Consider the following 18,540-nt stretch of genomic DNA (forward strand, 5'->3'; position numbering starts at 1 on the left):
GCCTTTCAGGTTATGTCGCTATAGGACTTGTTTTACAGTGGATATAGATACTTTTGTACCTGTTTCCTCCAGCATCTTCACAAGGTCCTTTGCTGTTGTTCTGGGATTGATTTGCACTTTTAGCACCAAAGTACGTTCATCTCTAGGAGACAGAACGCATCTCCTTCCTGAGTGGTATGACGGCTGTGTGGTCCCATTGTGTTTATACTTGTGTACTATTGTTTGTACAGAAGAACGTGGTACCTTCAGGCATTTGGATATTGCTCCCAAGGATGAACCAGACTTGTGGAGGTATAAAAAAAAAGTCTTGGCTGATTTCTTTTGATTTTCCCATGATGTCAAGCAAAGGTTTGAAGGTAGGCCTTGAAATACATCCACAGGAACCTCCAATTGACTCAAATTATGTCAATTAGCCTATCAGAAGCTTCTAAAGCCATGCCATAATTTTCTGGAATTTCCCAAGCTGTTTAAAGGCACAGTCAACTTAGTGTATGTAAACTTCTGACCCACTGGAATTGTGATACAGTGAATTCTAAGTGAAATAATCTGTCTGTAAAATTTTTGGGGGAAAATGACTTGTGTCATGCACAAAGTAGATGTCCTAACCAACTTGCCAAAACCATAGTTTGTTAACAAGAAATTTGTGGTGCGGTTGAAAAATGAGTTTTAATGACTCCAACCTAAGTGTATGTAAACTTCCAACTTCAACTGTAAGTATTCACACCCCTGAGTCAATACTTTGTAAAATAAGCCCATACCCCAATTAATTGAAGCTGTTCTGAGGGCAAAAGAGGGTACAACTCAATATTAGGAAGGTGTTCTTCGTGTTTTGTGCACTCAGTGTATAAACATGTGTGTTTCTTTCTAAATCCTGTCCAAACAATTGAATTGGCCACAATTGGACTCCAATCAAGTTGAAGTGACATCTCAAGGATGATGATCAAAGGAAATTGGATGCACCTGAGCTCAATTTGGAGTGGCATAGCAAAGGGGTGTGAATACTTATGTAAATTACATATTTCTGTATTTCATTTTCAATACATTTGCAAAAAAATCTAAAAACATCTTTTAAATTTGTCATAATGGGGTATTGTGTGTAGATGGCACAAAAAAATACAAAATAATCAATTGTGAATTCAGGCTGTAACACAACAAAATGTGGAATAAGTCAAGGGGTATGAATACTTTCTGAAGGCACTGTATTACAGGTTATGGACAGGTGCAGTCAGGTGGCAGGAAGGGTGGAGTGCATGAAAGTCCATCCTGGATATGACAGAGTTTGACTCAACCCATGGGTCCAGCATGAAGAGTCCAATAACTACAGGCAGATGTGAGATGCAGGAGGATGGCACTCTTCTCATAACACTCTGTAGCCTACAGAGTAATTCATATGAGAAGAGTGTATTTGCTAAATATATGTAGATATTCTAAACAAAGTGTTTTGATACATTTCAAGTGTAACAGTTCCATGTAGAATTAACCATACTTCACATAATACTGTAGAAGCAGTGTTCTGATAATATAACAATGTGCAAATATTATACCTTCCTGTATGGTGTCCCGTAAGACAGGAATGATCTGATATGTTTGAGAATACGCAGGGTCCCAGCCCCCATTCGAGTCAATAATAAAAAATAAATGATAAAGGGTAATAAATGTGTCTTGTTTAATTTTAATGCTGAGAGGAAGGTATTCAGACATCGGTATCAACCTGTCTTTTGGTCAGAGAATACCATTTCAAAGGCATCTGTTCTGCCCATCTGTAGAAATACAAGGAAGAGTTGATGAGTAACACATGTATTGAAAGGGTGATATTAGTAAACACTTATGACGTACTGTCTTATTAGTAATGACCTTTTGACCCTTTTGAGGTGTTTGGCAACGCCTGATGGTCATGGCAACGTAGATCAGCTCTAGTTACAGATACCGGCCGTGAAGGAGCCCGACTTTGGCTCCTATATCCAACCCAGCTCATATATCACAGAGGGAGAAAGACTCTCACCATACATTTTTTTATTTGATTTTTGACCTTTATTTAACTTAGCAAGTCAGTTAAGAACAAATTCTTATTTTCAAGGATGGCCTAGGAACAGTGGGTTAACTGCCTTGTTCAGGGGCAGAACGACAGATGTTTACCTTGTCAGCTCGGGGATTCAATCTTGCAACCTTTCGGTCACTAGTCCAACGCTGTAACCACTAGGAATCCAACAGTAAATACAAGGTTGAACATAGCCAATCAGAGATCCAGATTCACAGCTAATTCACAAGGGAGGGCCTCCCGAGTGGGCAGCGGTCTAAGGCACTGCATCGCAGTGCTAGAGGTGTCACTACAGATACGGGTTTGATCCCAGACTGTGTCGCACCCGGCCGCGACCGGGAGACCCATGAGGCGGTGCACAATTGGCCCAGCGTCGTTCGGGTTAGGGGAGGGTTTGGCCGGCCAGGATGTCCTTGTCCCATCGCGCTCTAGCGACTCCTGCGGCGGGCCGGCGTATGCACGCTGACACGGTCGCCAGACGGACGGTGTTTCTTCTGTGTGCCTTGCTTCCCGTGTAAGCTACCAGTGTGTCAAGAAGCATTGCGGGTTGGCAGGGGCGTGTTTCGAGGGACACATGTGTCACGGCCGTTGAATGAAGTAGACCAAAGCGCAGCGTGGTGAGCATACATATTCCTTTTTATTAGGATGACGCCGACAAAAACAATAAACAATACAAAACGACCGTGAACCTTAGGGCTATAGTGCCACAAACAAAGACAACTTCCCACAAAGAAAGGAGGGAAAAGGGCTACCTAAGTATGGTTCCCAATCAGAGACAATGATAGACAGCTGTCCCTGATTGAGAACCATACCCGGCCAAAACATAGAAATACAAAATCATAGAAAAACAAAACATAGAATGCCCACCCCAAATCACACCCTGACCAAACCAAATAGAGACATAAAAAGGTTGTCTATTGTTGGCCATCTGGTAATATTGTTGAAATGCATTGGAAGTTTGCACCAACTTTATGAAAGCCAATTTTCACTCCTATTTGCCGAGCGAAATGTGCGTGAGTTGCACCCATACGCAGACTTGACAAAACATTTTCACACGGCAGCTGGGGGCAGACCACAACGTGTTGTCTCTGGGAATTATTGGAAAAAGTGGGCATGTAAGGAATCCATATCCAACCCTTCAGTAAATTGTGACAAACTCACGAGACTGATTTTCTGACCAAAATTATCCTATTTACACTTTGTAGTCAATTATGACACTAGAATGAAGGTTTTCTGACTCTTAAACATGTCGCTGACGCATAGGATGTTTAAAACCAGAGTAGTTGGTTCTAAGGAGCAGTTAACCTTTAAGAAGTTGTGATGGCAGTGGGTATAATAGTATGAGAAGGAAGGACCTCCTCAAACTGTGGAAACCGCGCGGACATGAGTTGCCATGGCAAGACCACTAATGTGAAATTTGTGCAGTTATTATTTTAATTTGCCCAGGATTTAAATGAACATTGGATTAATCATATCTAGTATGTGAATGTTTGTCATAGCTGAGAAGTCAACCTGAACATGCTCAGATGTCTCTCTTTGCATAAACCACTGCTTTCATTTAGATTAAAAACATTTTACAAGTAAACAGAGGACGGAAAAAAGTGGTTATGCAAGTAAAACTGGGTGGTGGAGTCTGCCCTCAAATCCTGCCTGAAACAATAGTGTGGTTTGCCGAGTTCCCCTTATCTACACTATGTTCCCCTGATACATCCTGTCCATACTAATGAACACACAAATTAAAATGTAGAACAGGGGAATATATGGGGAAGGCCATTTTGATGTGGCCAGGAATACATCATTAGGACCCGATTTGGTCGTGTAATTATAACATTATCACAAAGATAACGTTCATTGAAAATAAATTACGCTTTGATGGATTCTATGCCACAATATGACACAGATGTTGGGTTTGCTGAGGGAGTAAAAAATGTAATAAAAAAAGACCCAAAAACGAATAGCAGAAAAAGTGACAAGAAAGCTATCGGCACAGTTTCCTGTCCGAGATACAACCATATTTCATTACACGGCATTGAGGCTTAGGAGGCAATCAAGCATATTTAGCCTTCCTCGTCTCGGCCGGAAGCAATTATTACTCCCCAGTTTTTTACTGTGCTCCGCCATGGGGAAAATGAATCGCACTACTTATCAGCTCAATGCATACACAAGTGACTGGGGGGAAGGGGGCTGGACAGGACCCGAGCCATAGGTTACCTTTGAATCCATTAGCTTTGTAACATCAGCACATTTAGGGGCGTGCGGCGAGATAACCATAAACATGTCACCCAAAAAAGCATTGTTATTTGCATGAATATTGGACAGGGCCAAACAGAGAGAAACATCAAGCAGTGAAGGTGAGGGTTTATGACCTGTAGCAGGGTGTTGCTGTCTGCATCTCTGAAATATCTGGCACTACACTTGTCAGGCTTTGTGGCTGATTATATGGTTGGCGATCAATGGCACTGCATCATCCCTCAGCCCTAAACGCAAAGTATGGCATATAGGCCTACTCTAATCTGAATATAAATGTGTGGATCTCTTCATATGATCTGTGCTCTACGAGTTACAGTGATGCACAACTGTTGTTGTTGATAATATCACTATATTAATTTAGCCATAAAGCATTATAGCAGTCTATCCTGTATATGTGTTATCAAATCAACAAATTTAGAATGTAATTTATATTTTTATTTGTTTTTCTTATGTACAATTTAAGTGAGTAAAGTGGGATATTAGCATACCTAATTTTGAAAAGAAGTGAAAACAGATGTGAATTTGAGTAGTATAAGTTGAGAGCAGAGTGGACAAGGCCTAAATAACTCATTATTAATTAATTTGTGCATGGGTCAGTGCTATTCAACAGCATTAAAGTGGGCAGGTGGATTACTTCAACTCTCAGTCAGTGGCGTATCAAAGTATATCTAAGACATCCCTCAGCTTCATCCCTCCTTCATAACATGGAGTAATGAGACCCCTGTGGGGTTTGAGAAGAGCCCGAAGGTAGGAAACCCGAAGTAGGTCAGGGAATCTCATAGGCCTCTATTAATCTAGTGAAATTAAACCCTTCTCAAAGGTTTCTGAGGGGACCTGCAGTGGACAGGTGGAGAAAAAGGTGAGGTCCCGGTTTAATCTCGGAAGGTAGTTGAGAAACTACACCACTGATCTGGGGCCAGTGGCCTTCAGTAGGTGACAGGGATTATCTGCCCAGCAAGTTTGCAAACAAGTATATATGCACATGCATGCTCCCTCGTACACACGCACCAAATCATTTAGCTTGAACTGACACATCACCTGGCGTTCAAGTCAAGTTGTGCTATGTTTAGAAGTTACTTTATGCTTCCTAAATGTCTATGCATGGTTGATGTGCGATTGCTTGGAATTTAGAACAATACACTACAAAATACAGTTGAACTATCTCTCCAACAAAACATAACATGATAATGGAAAGTAAACACCAGCATATTAGATATGAATACTACATTGACTTTGTGGAGCTAATGGTCCTCGTTTACTTCAGAGGCACCAGGGCCAGCCGCAGCATTAGTGTCCATCTGGGGTAACGTGTGCTCTTTCACAATTTCCAGTTCTCTTTAGTTTCTGGGCATCCTCCCCAAACCCATAACTCAAATCTCCCCCACTCCCCAGTGATTGGGCTGTCATAATCATCACCATTAAGGCCTCAATGAGCTTGATTTACAAGTGTGGACATGGTAACAGCACGGCGCCAGGGGTGCCTGTCTCCTATCACCCAACCCAATTGTCCCTACTCAACCACTATGAGGCCTACTGGTAGTGAAGATGAGATTCCAAACAGCATTATTAGGACAAATAAGGTAAGTGTGATCACAGTAGGTCTCCATTGTGAAACCTTGACTTTCTTGACATAGTAGTGTGGGATCCTCTTCCTGATGTATAATTTGCGAATTTTATGATATATAAACCATCATATACCTAGGTCATCCCTTTATAACAGTATCTGAGAAAATGGGCATTATTATGTACTGGGTATTATTATGTATTATTATTATTATGTTTTTTTCCCTAAACTCACAGAAAATAGTTGGAAGGCGGCTACTAAGAAAGCCATAGTCATTTCTGCCGTTTTACCAAGGCTATAGATGCATTTCCAAGGTAGCTTCTTTTGTTTTTTTACTCCTACATTTATGACACGACTTTGACCATGGTTGATAAGCCTTTGGGCAAACCAATAACACCTTTCTCACCCCCTCATCCATACAATATTATATACAACATATCATATTAGCCTGCATTTACCCACAGTTCTAGGCCTCTTGAATGATAGGCCACATAAATCTGTTTTAGAAACACGCACAACAATATTTATATGTGGATTCCAAACCCCCTGTAGATAGCTTCCCTCGCTTATCACTGTTTGAATACAGCCAGCATTTTAAAAGCACTCGGCGTCTACGGAGGAAGAGTGGGGGTTATGCAGTTTTGTTTCGATTATTTTTCCAGAAAGATGGAGTTCTTAGCGGGGCCTCATCCTTGGCTGAAAAATGTAATTACTTCTCCTTCATATGAAAAATAACATTCCAATGTGAGAAAATAAAATGACATTCCTTTCATCTACTCTGCTTTCACCAGGGATAGTTTAAGTCCATACCAACATGTAGATTGGACTTTTGTTGATTTATGTGTTGCAGGCAAGTCTGGCGATACAAAGAATCCATGAAAGTACATGGAAAATGAGATAATGGCATTCATGGATGATTGACAGCTTCATCGAATCAATCGATCAAGGGATGACGGCAACATTGTTTAGTGAGGAATGAATGAATGGAATGTTCCAATTCAGAATCAGAGGAATGCAACAGTCATGAGGCTTCCTCTCCATGTCTTCCTTCCTAAGGGAGCCAATATGAGGCGTTCAACGTATTGCTTCCAGCTATGTTTTTAGATCAGTGCAGGCGAAGGAGAGATGCATGTTGGAGAAGACAGAGAAAATAGGCCTTTACAGTCAAGAGAACTGACACGTCAAATGATGGCTTGGATGTCTTCAATAGAGACTGCATATTCACCCTCAAGACACAGACAATCACTCACACGTAAACAGAATACACACCCCCAAACACACATCACACTTGAACACACGGATGCACATGTGCACAAGCATGCATGTATTTTCATGAACCACGCATGACTCTTCTGGCACTCGTCACGTGGAAGGTGTCTGTGATAAGCTCAGGTATACGGTATATCATACTGTTGAGTTGGATACACCATGGTTGAAGAACAAATGCAGACATTTGTACAGCTTTGTTTCAAGTGCATCCTCAAAACAGTAACATCAATGACATTAAAACTATGAAACAAAAGGCAACTTAATCAAATCCTCTTTTATCTAATCATCTACCTTCTACACGACTCGCTGGTTCTATTTTGGGGCAAAGAAATACGAGGCGTTATTTCCGAATGAGAAGAATATTGTCTTTCCATTGCATCAGATGAACAAGCCGGGATATGGGCTGAAATAATGCATGCTTTTGATGGACCTCAGGAAGCTGGTGAGGGGAGGAAGGCTCATAATAATGACTGGAATAAAGTGAATGGAATGGTATCACCACAAGGAAAACGTGTGTGTGATGTGTCGATACCATTCCATTAATGCCATTCCAGCTATATTGCTATGAGCCCGTCCTCCCCAATTAAGGCGCCACCAGCCGTCTGTGTGACGGACAGAATGAGGAATGGAGTGGGGAGGCTTTTTATAGACAACACGGGTGATGGTGGCGATGTGAAAGGAGGAGAGGTAGTGGGGGATTCAAGATGCGCCATTCCAGAGACTCTCCCGCTCTCCTAACACAGTACAATGCCAACGGCATGGGCCGCTGAACAGACAGATGGTGAGGGTGACGCTATCGGACTTGAGACGAGAGGAGCGATAGAGAGGAGGTGGAGGAGGAGGTGGTGGAAAGAATAAAGCAACAAAAACTAAGGGAGGGAGGGAGGTTGGGGTGGGTGGGTTTGGGGGGACTTCCTTTGGGAGAACATTCATCTTGTATGAGCTTTGCATGTACAAATAGGCTTTGTACTTCATTACTGCATGAAATAAAAGTTGATTCTCACTGTCACTTTTCATTCCCGGACAAGGTGGGATGAAGACGTTGTCTAAGGTAAGAGACCTGGTAATGTCTTGCAGCAGAGGGGTAGGAAAGGAATATTTTAAAAGTGCTAAAGGGGAGTGGGGTCTTTCAATGGCAGAGAGAGATGTTACATTGCTTGACTGCCATCTACTGGATATGTATTGAACAATATATAATTTGCATTGTTTCACTTCATGCAAGATAGAATAACGCTTATCCTAATTGTCTTTCAAATGTGTATTCACAATATTATTTATAGGCCTGAGTGTGCTTGAAATAAATAAAATGGGTCTGTAAAACCAAATCTTATTTGTCCAAGATTAAATAACCAGACAATTCCCTAAACAATTTCATTTAATTATTTTTTAATCTTATTTTATTTCTCCATTTGTCATTAATCTCTTCAAAATATGAAATCTCACATTGACAGTGAGAATTTAAGCAAATCAAATACATTAGGTAAACAACTGATAAAGAGATTATATCCCCCAAAAATGTTTGTGGTGCAGGCAAACTAATAATTTATGAATTATTTGTGTATTAATATGTTTGTTAATTATGTTTATAGAAAATATAGTAATGCTTTTCAATCTATAGTACATAGCTTCTGCAACTGGGTCTAAGATTCTCAGTCCATGAAGCAATGATCTAAATTGTACAGTATGTATCGCCATATATATATACAGTTTGAAAAACTCTGTACCTTGAAAGGTTACAATCTGAATCCCCTCCGTAACTGAAGTGGCATCACTAGATTGATCCTAGATGGTTATTCAATGAGGAACAGCACCATCATGTGGATGTATTGTAATTTACTGATGTAAAAATGTACAGCCCTTACTTACCAGTGTAGTAAACGTACTACCTTAGCTTATCTTCAAAGATAGCACAGCACGTGCTGAAATGGAATGAATATGTAGTGGTTACCCATATTCACCTTTCCAACCTTGTTTTATGCATTTTGGAGTAAACATGAGATTTTTAAGAGGGTTATTGTTTTGTAATGACCTGAATGTTCATTAATTGCCTCATTGAGAGTTGAGGAATTAGTTGTTAATCTGCCAACATCCATATTGAGCCTTGTTCCCACTATTAATCTCACTATGCTGTGCCAATAATAGGTGTAGCATAGGAAATCCATTTAGGAGCAATGCACAGTGCCTTCAAAAAGTATTCATGCTTTTTGACTTATTCCACATTTTGCTGTGTTATTTTTTTCTGTCACCCATCTACACATAATACTCCATGATGACAAAGTGAAAACAGGTTTTTAGAAATGTTTGCTAATTTATTGAAAATGAAATACAGAAATATTTAATTTACATCCCGTAGTCAATATTTTGTAGAATCATCTTTGGCAGAGGTTAAAGCTGTGAGTCTTTCTGGGTAAGTCTCTAAGAGCTTTCCACACCTGGATTGTGCAACATCTTTCCATACTTTTTTTCAAAATTATTTTAAGCTGGTTGTTGATAATTTCTAGACAACCATTTTCAGGTCTTGCCATAGACTTTCAAGCAGATTTAAGTCAAAACTGTAACTCGGCTACTCATGAACATTCACTGTCTTCTTGGTAAACAACTCCAATGTAGATTTGGCCTTGTGTTTTAGGTTATTGTCCTGCTGAAAGGTGAATTCATCTCCCAGTGTCTGGTGGAAAGCAGACTGAACCAGGTTTTCCTCTAGGATTTTGCCTGCACTTAGCTCCATTCCATTTATTTTTTATCCTGGTAAGACTCCCCAGTCCTTAATGATTACAAGCACACCCATAACATGATACAGCCACCGCTATGCTGGAAAATATGGAGAGTGGTACTGAGAAATATGTTGTATTGGATTTGCCCCAAACATAATACTTTGTTTTCAGGACAAAAAGTTAATTGCTTTGCCAAAATGTTTGCAGTATTACTTTAGTGCCTTGCTACAAACAGGATGCATGTTTTGGAATATTTTTATTCTGTACAGGCTTCTAACTACAATGTTGTTGATCTAACCTCAGTTTTCTCCTATCACAGCCATTCAACTATATATGTAACGGTTTCTCTCCTCCTCTTCGTCTGAAGAGGAGGAGTAGGGATCAGACCAAAATGCAGCGTAGGTTGAATCCATAATGATTTATTTAAAGATGAAGACGAACACGAAAAACACTTGGAAAATTACAAAACAACAAAACGATGTAGACAGACCTGAACATGTGAACTTACATAAACACGAAGAACGCACAAACAGGAACAGACTAACCAAACGAACGAAAACGAAACAGTCCCGTGTGGTGCGACAGACACAGACACAGGAACAAATCACCCACAAACAAACAGTGTGAACAACCTACCTTAATATGGTTCTCAATCAGAGGAAATGTAAAACACCTGTCCCTGATTGAGAACCATATCAGGCCAATAGACAATGAACCTAAACATAGAAACACATAACATAGAATGCCCACCCCAACTCACACCCTGACCAACTAAACACATACAAAAACAAGGAAAACAGGTCAGGAACGTGACAATATAACTGTTTTAAAATTACCATTGGTCTCATGGTGAAATGCCTGAGTGGTTTCCTTCTTCTCCGACAACTAAGTTAGGAAGGACGCCTGTATCTTTGTAGTGACTGGATATATTGATACACCATCCAAAGTTCAATTAATAACTTCACCATGCTCAAAGGGATATTCAATGTCTGCTTTATTTTTACTCATTTACCAATAGGTGCCCTTTTTTGCGAGGCATTGAAAAACCTCCCTGGTCTTTGTTGTTGAATCTGTGTTTGAAATTCACTGCTCGACTGAGGGACCTTACAGATAATTGTATGTTTGGGGTACAGAGATGAGGTGGTCATAAAACAATCATATTAAACACTAGTATTTCAATGTATTAATAAATACATTTATAATTTATTATAATTTTACTCCTGAATTTAGGCTTGACATAAAAGGTTTTTATTTTTATTAATTACATTTATAAAATTTCCAAAACATAATTCCACTTTGACATTATGGGGTATTGTATGTAGGCCAGTGACAAAAAAATCGCAATTTAATTGCAGGCTGTAACACATACTTTCTGAAGATACATAAATGTGCATTTTACATTGTAGTGACCATGTACTGTACGTAAGCTAACTGAAAAAGTTTGCGAAGACAAATACACTATGAATGTCATTACTTCAGAATCCATTGTAAAATATTTTCACCTATAGTCCACATCTTACATCCATACGACAGTATCTACACAGTAGCAATCAAAACACTGCTTTATAAATACTACTGTATGGTTAACTGAGTCTAGCCACTTGCATCAGCCACTATTTTCACATCAAATTCATGCAGAGTACCATGGACTGCCCACGTGGAGCACTAGGTAAGTGAAAGATCAGACATCTGTATTTCAAAAGCCAGAGAGACAGCGAGCCCTCAGCCGCCATGCAGTCTACTCACTAATGAGAAGTCAGACTCCAGTTATGCGTCATGAAAAATGAATCAGTCTTTAACACACAAACCCACTGAATCGCCCTGAGACAAACTATGGGATTTAATTAAACTCATCAAATAATAACGTTCGGCTGGAATTCCTCCTTCACTCATGCTTTCATGCTTTCCATTGAGCCTTCTAGCTAAACGAGTTTACCTAAAACTCCTCTCATATACTGTATATGTAATGCTCATAAATACTCAGGGTTATACTTAATAGGGGAACATGACTTAATAACAAATTAAAGCATTTTGCAACGCTGTATTAATTAAGTAGCCCAACTGATTCAAAGAAAAATTGGTCTGGAAAAAATAGAATGAAAATCTATGGGTTTGTAGCTGCGGGCTGTTCCAGAAAGGTGGATCAATGAGATGGCCAGTTAACCATCAAACATTGCTTGAAATCACTTCAACAACAACAACCAATATACAAATGTAGCTTTCTTAAATCAACCAGACTTATATGTGGCTGTTTATCAAAGTTAACTGGCTAATTTAATAATCCTTCTTTCTAGAATAGTGCATTAGTTGAGAAGTAATCAAGATAAGCTCCTAAACATAACTATTCTATACCAATCATAATTAATTTATTTGGTTTGTGTTATTGTAAATTATTCACAAAGCTCTACAGTCACTGTTTCCTGTCCACTGAAGGTTTAGCTAGCAAAGCTCTACAGTCACTGGTCCTGTCTATTGAAGACTTAGCTAGCAAAGTCAGAAACTCACCTTGGAACAAAACACCATCTGACACAAACCGGTGTTGATCCATTGTCCAAACCATATCTGTCTTTTCCAACAGGCAGTTTTTAAAATACATTATTAACTGCAGGGGATTATGCTATTTGCTAATTCACAGAAGCCACTGACCTGTCTTTCATTTCAGTGTGCACTGTACCAAATAAAGTCATTTTCAATTTAGATGCTTATTTTGATCTTCTTTGAATACATTAGTAAAATCTGATTTATCGAATAAGACTTAGATGCTTCATTGCTTCACATAATACACAGCTAATGCCAGGAAAATATGAAGATGGGCTGTGGGATGCACATACAATTTCTTGGTGAACAACCAAATCATGGCTTCTTCAGAAGTACTGACTCAAGACAATCCCTAGTATCCAGACTATGGCCAGGAGATTTACCTTCCAGTGACATAACCAGAAACAACTCATACCTTACACTAACGCCTAATAACATGTCAAATGTTACTGCTTACACATTATTCTTGGTTTTCTATTCCTGATAAAAGTACACTGACAAAAGTTGACCTTTTCAATACAAGCTAAATAAAATGTGCACTGTTGCCTACCGTTGCCATCTTCAAACTGAACGTTACTTCATAATTTAGGCAAATAAATCTTTATTTCACAGCAGCCTGCACAGTAATACAAAATAGTACACATTAAGTTGATTATAATGTGATATTCAGTTAAATAGAAAAGAGAAGACACCAAGGCCTGTATTCACAAAGCACATCAGAGTAGAATGCTGATCTAGGATCAGGACCCATCTCTTATTCATTATGATTTAAAAGGGAAAACTGATCCTAGATCAGAACTCATACTCTACGACACATTGTGAATATGGCCCCAATTCAGTGATGTTTATTATTTTGGCTTTGAGATGCAGAATGAAAACCCACATCAAACAACACTGGGGAAAAATCTTCTGGTAAACATATTTTCCATGTCACTGTGTCCTCCTTCAATAAACAAGGAAACACACATGGGCACACACACACACACACACACATACTGTACATGTGCATATTCACACATGCACAAATGAGTGCCCACACACACTGACACACACATACACTTGCAGAGACACAAACACACAGATATACAAAAACAGACACACACACGCACACAAATACACGCACACGCACACACACACACACACACACACACACACACACACACACAAATGCCTGACTACATTTTCAGAAAGCTACTGTCCCTATCTTTTTGTCAAAAAGGAGTCAGAGAAAAACAAAAGTATTTTAAGAAGCAGGAATAATGTTAACTCAGTCAGCCATGTCATGTAATGTCATCAATAATTTAGCGCTTCCAAATCCACAGGAGGATAGGACATGGTGTTGGGAAAAAACTAACTCTGCAAGATTTGTTTTTAGGTGATGTCTTTAGACACTGATTTCATAATCATTATTCTACTAAAGTTAAAGTTGTTGACAATATTGTTAGTCTTAAAACTAAACAACTACAGTGTGTGTGTGTGTTCATGCCAGCCTATCTGCCTGTCTGCCTATCTGCTTGTCTGCCTGCCTGCATGCCTGTTTGTCTGCTTGTCTGCCTGTCTGCTTGTCTGAATGTCTGCTTGTTGCCTGTCGATCTGTCTGCTTGTATGCCTGCCTGTCTGTATGTCTGTTTGTCTGTCTGCTTGTCTGCCTGTCTGTCTGTCCGTCTGATTATCTGCCTGTCTGCCTGCCTGTATGTCTTTTTGTCTGCCTGTCTGCCTGTTGCCTGTCTATCTGTCTGCTTGTATGCCTGACTGTCTGTCTGTCTGTTTGTCTGCATGTCTGTCTGTATGTCTGTCTGCTTGTCTGCCTGTCTGTCTGTCCGTCTGATTCTCTGCTTGTCTGCCTGCCTGCCTGCCTACTTATCTGCCTGTCTGTCTGTGTGCTTGTCTGCCTGCCTGCCTGCCTACTTATCTGCCTGTCTGTCTGTCTGCTTGTCTGCCTGTCTGAATGTCTGCCTGAATGTCTGCTTCTCTGCATGTCTGCTTTTCTATCTGTCTGTCCGTCTGCTTGTCTGCCTGCCTGTCTGTACAGTATGTCTTCTTGTCTGCCTGTTTGCTTGTCTGCCTGTCTGCCTGCCTGTCTGTCTGTCGGTCTATTACCCCAAGTGTATATCTTTGTGTGTTTGTGTTTATATGCTGGCTTTATACCTCCATGTTCCCAAGTCGCTGTTTGGTGCAGAGTGGAACAGTAAAGCTAGGGGGAAGATAGCTCTCAGAAGCTTACATAAAGCCACTGGACTTTGTAATAATTCATGGAGCAAAAAGCTCTCCGCCTGCAATATTTATACCTACCTGAATGTGTTCTGTGACTGTGAGCCCTGTCACTGTATCAGGCCAGCTGAGGGGAAACTTTCCCTTTCTTTCAGAGGACAGGTTTCACCTAAAGGGCCTGTGGCACTGAGATAGATATTTCCCATAATGCATCAGTCTGTATAATAATAATAATATATGTATTTTATACAGCACTTTTAATTTTATATAGGGCTTTTCATGACAAACAAGAATCTCAAAGTCACTTTGAACACAAAAAAAATATTCAGGGATCGGCCAGTTCATTGTTGGTGGTCTTCCACAGCTTCTAGTGATGTAGATTTAAAATGGTCCTATTGAGGTCCAGGGGCATCATACACACATTATTTTAGAGGGGGCACCAGGTACATGAGGATGGAGGGGATGGGTAATTTGGAGAATGTAGCATTTTTCAAACACCTGAAATAGCTTTTTCTTTTATGTATATATCCCATGTGATAGTTCCCCATGTGTATAGGATGCTAATCATGGCAAACTTAGTTTGACTCCTATCCTTTGTTTTTTTTGTTATCTTCTCTGGGATATGTGGGACGCTAACGTCCCACTTGGCCAAAAGCCAGTAAAAATGCAGAGCGCCAAATTCAAATAAATTACTATAAAAATCAAACTTTCATTAAATCACACATGATAGACACCAAATTAAAGCTACACTTGTTGTGAATCCAGCCAACATGTCTGATTTCAAAAAGGATTTACGGCGAAAGCACACCAAACGATTATGTTAGGTCAGTACATAGCCACAGAAAAACACAGCCATTTTTCCAGCCAAAGAGAGGAGTAACAAAAAGCAGAAATAGAGATAAAATTAATCACTAACCTTTGATGATCTTCATCAGATGACACTCATAGGACTTCATGTTACACAATACATGTATGTTTTATTCGGTAAAGTTCATATTTATATCCAAAAATCTGAGTTTAGGCGGGATGCTACTGTCTCACTTGGCAGAAAGCCAGAAAAAATGCAGAGCGCCATATTCAAATAAATTACTATAAAAATCTAACTTTCATTAAATCACACATGAAAGATACCAAATTAAAGCTGGTTGTGAATCCAGCCAACATGTCAGAATTCAAATAGGCTTTTCGGCGAAAGCAAATGATGCTATTATCTGCGGATAGCACCATAGTAAACAGAGAGAGAAGCATATTTCTTCAGTGCTTTCCCACTGAGAAAGTTGCTCTTCATGATGCCCTGCAGAAGGGCAGAAGGTTTTATTGTGCCAGAGATATAGTGAATGTGGGCCCTGAACTCACCCAGAACTGAGGCTCCTCTGTTCCACTCATGCAGATGCCAACATTCTGCCTGATGCCCAAGCTTCGCTCTCACCAACAACACCTGTCTGACCAATACCCCCAATGCCCCCACCTAGGAGAGGAGACGGAGAGCGAAAGGGAGAGAGAGAGAGAGAAAGAGAGAGAGAGCATGTAATAAACTGTGCAGTGCATAATTTGATCAGTCACTGATTAAACAACTAAAGTGAAAACCAGTAAACACTGCAGCCCTCCAGGACTAAAATTGTGCAACTCCACTCTAAACAAACTGTAGTTGAATTGACCAGGGATGACACAAAACCTACTTAACATTACAGAGCAAAGGATAGGTCTAAGATGTTGAATTCACATGGATATTAATAAAATATTGATAAAGCATGATTGAGTTATTCACTGCATTTGATTATGACTCTCGTGAGATGTAATTAAAACATATCCACATTTGAAATGGTTTGGACTATGACGGTGTGCCTGTGAGCTTTCACGTAGGACATTTCCCTCCATTTCTCCCCACACCAACGTTGTTTGCAAAAAACATAGTTGATTAGTCTTGCTAACCTAATTAAGCTATGCTATCGCTAGTCCCTTTAAAAAAATGGTGGATTGTATCATATCAAAGAACAAACACCAGAGTCTAGCTATCATATCAGTTTTTAAGAAATGTTTTGTTTCATATTTGTCTTTGATTGGTTTCAAAACCTGTTCTACTCAGCGCCGCTTTGAACTGGCTCCTAAGTGAGCTGATTAAGGTTGTCGTTTTAGCCACAGGTTGCCTCTTGTATTTGGTTTCTCACGTTAAAGGGGGTTTTCATTGTTTATTTTAACGTTTAAACACTGATGTGTGTCTTTGTTTTCATTTTGTAAAGTATTGGGCATTCAGGTGTGAATTGTGCAACAGTGTTGCATATGAAGGGGTATTTCACAGTTCATTAAGAATTTCACTTTTTTGAAAGGTGTGAAAGGTTTATGCCAGGTTAGGGCAGGTCTATGGGATATTGAGGTAATATTACTATTGGCCAGCTGCATATTATTTTCTCGAATTAAGTATTTTTGTAAACAACTATCCTCATCTTGCAATTTGTATATTTTGTAAAACACATCTCTGGATCCAGTCTGCTTCATCACCAGATTTACTGTATATAACTAAACCTGATTTACTGTAAATAAATACACTGGATCAACTGTAAATAAATACACCTGATCTACTGAAATTAAATAAACCTGATCTACTGTAAATACATACACTGGTCTACTGTAAATAAGTATGCCTGATCTACTGTAAATAAATACACCTGATCTACTGTAAATACATACACCTGGTCTACTGTAAATAAATACTCCTGACCTATGTCCTCTATCTCAACAGGCTGCTACATTAAGTGTATTTCCAAACCTCTCTTAAAAGCAAGTGATTGGAGTATAGTTTCAGGATTGTATTAACACATCCAAAGCCCAATTTTTTGTATACATTTTTTATTGCTAGGTATTACTGCGCTGTTGGAGCTAGAAACACAAGTATTTCGCTTTATCACCAATAGACTTGGATTTGAAATCTTGCTTGGCATCACAATGCTTTCTTTCATGTGTTTAAATCCAAGCCCAAATCTGACATATTTCAGACTGTAATATATGCATATATTCATATATCTTCACTTTTGTAAGCAGGTAATGGGTGTGTAATATCACAGCATCAGTGTTAGAGTCGGGTGTGTCTCAGGGAGAGAGGGGAGCAGAGGGAAGCAGAATCTGACAGTTTGGGCAGGAGGCCTGTGCTGGCAGGGCTCCCTATCGCCGGGAGCGGGGGCAAAGAGCGATGGTGCTCGCTGTCGTGTCGGTCACATGACCCCTGGGGTAAGAGTCCCCTCGAGCTGCGCTGCGTAATAAATAATCTGTCGGGCTGGCTGGCAAGCTCCCTCCAAACATTCACACACGTGTGCAAAGATACATGTGCGCGTACATGTGCAAGCACACACACTCACACAGTCGCTCACATTCTCTCACATGCTCTCACACACACATACACAACCACACACACACAACCACACACACACACACAACACACACACACACACACACACACACACACACACACACACACACACACACACACACACACACACACACACACACACACACACACACACACACACACACACACACACGCACCCACATACACACACACCCACACACACACACACACACACATATATACTCTCACATGCACACAGGCAGCTTGAGACAATGTATTTACTCACAATCCTACTGAGGAGAATAAATGTGGGCTTTATGCAATGAAAATATGGTCTAACAGATACCTGACATAATGCCTTTAACACCAGCACAACATTGTGTCATTTTCTCATGACAACTGACAAGGTGTGAACGATTCAAAATGTCTACTCAAAATGTTAACCTTGTTACAAAACCATAAGTCAGTTATCATAACCTTTGTTTTGTAAAGAGGCATTTTGCAGTGACTCTCAGCTGTCTGCTAACATGAACTCACACTATAGTTCACTAGCAGAAGTTGGTAGTCATAAAATGTGTGGATTTGTGCCACTTCAACTTAAGTGATACCAAAA

General features: G+C 39.9%; 1 long non-coding RNA gene across 1 annotated transcript in view; it reads right to left on the reverse strand.

The window, feature by feature from the left end:
• LOC120030324 overlaps positions 1 to 16,025 on the reverse strand; it is a 50,161-nt gene extending 34,136 nt beyond the window's left edge. The window contains exon 1 of the long non-coding RNA XR_005473638.1: positions 15,941 to 16,025. This is a non-coding gene — a long non-coding RNA (uncharacterized LOC120030324). The remainder of the gene's footprint in view (positions 1 to 15,940) is intronic.
• Positions 16,026 to 18,540: the final 2,515 nt, after the last annotated feature.

Source organism: Salvelinus namaycush, chromosome 36 (genome assembly GCF_016432855.1).
Source record: "Salvelinus namaycush isolate Seneca chromosome 36, SaNama_1.0, whole genome shotgun sequence".
Taxonomy (NCBI): Eukaryota; Metazoa; Chordata; class Actinopteri; order Salmoniformes; family Salmonidae; genus Salvelinus; species Salvelinus namaycush.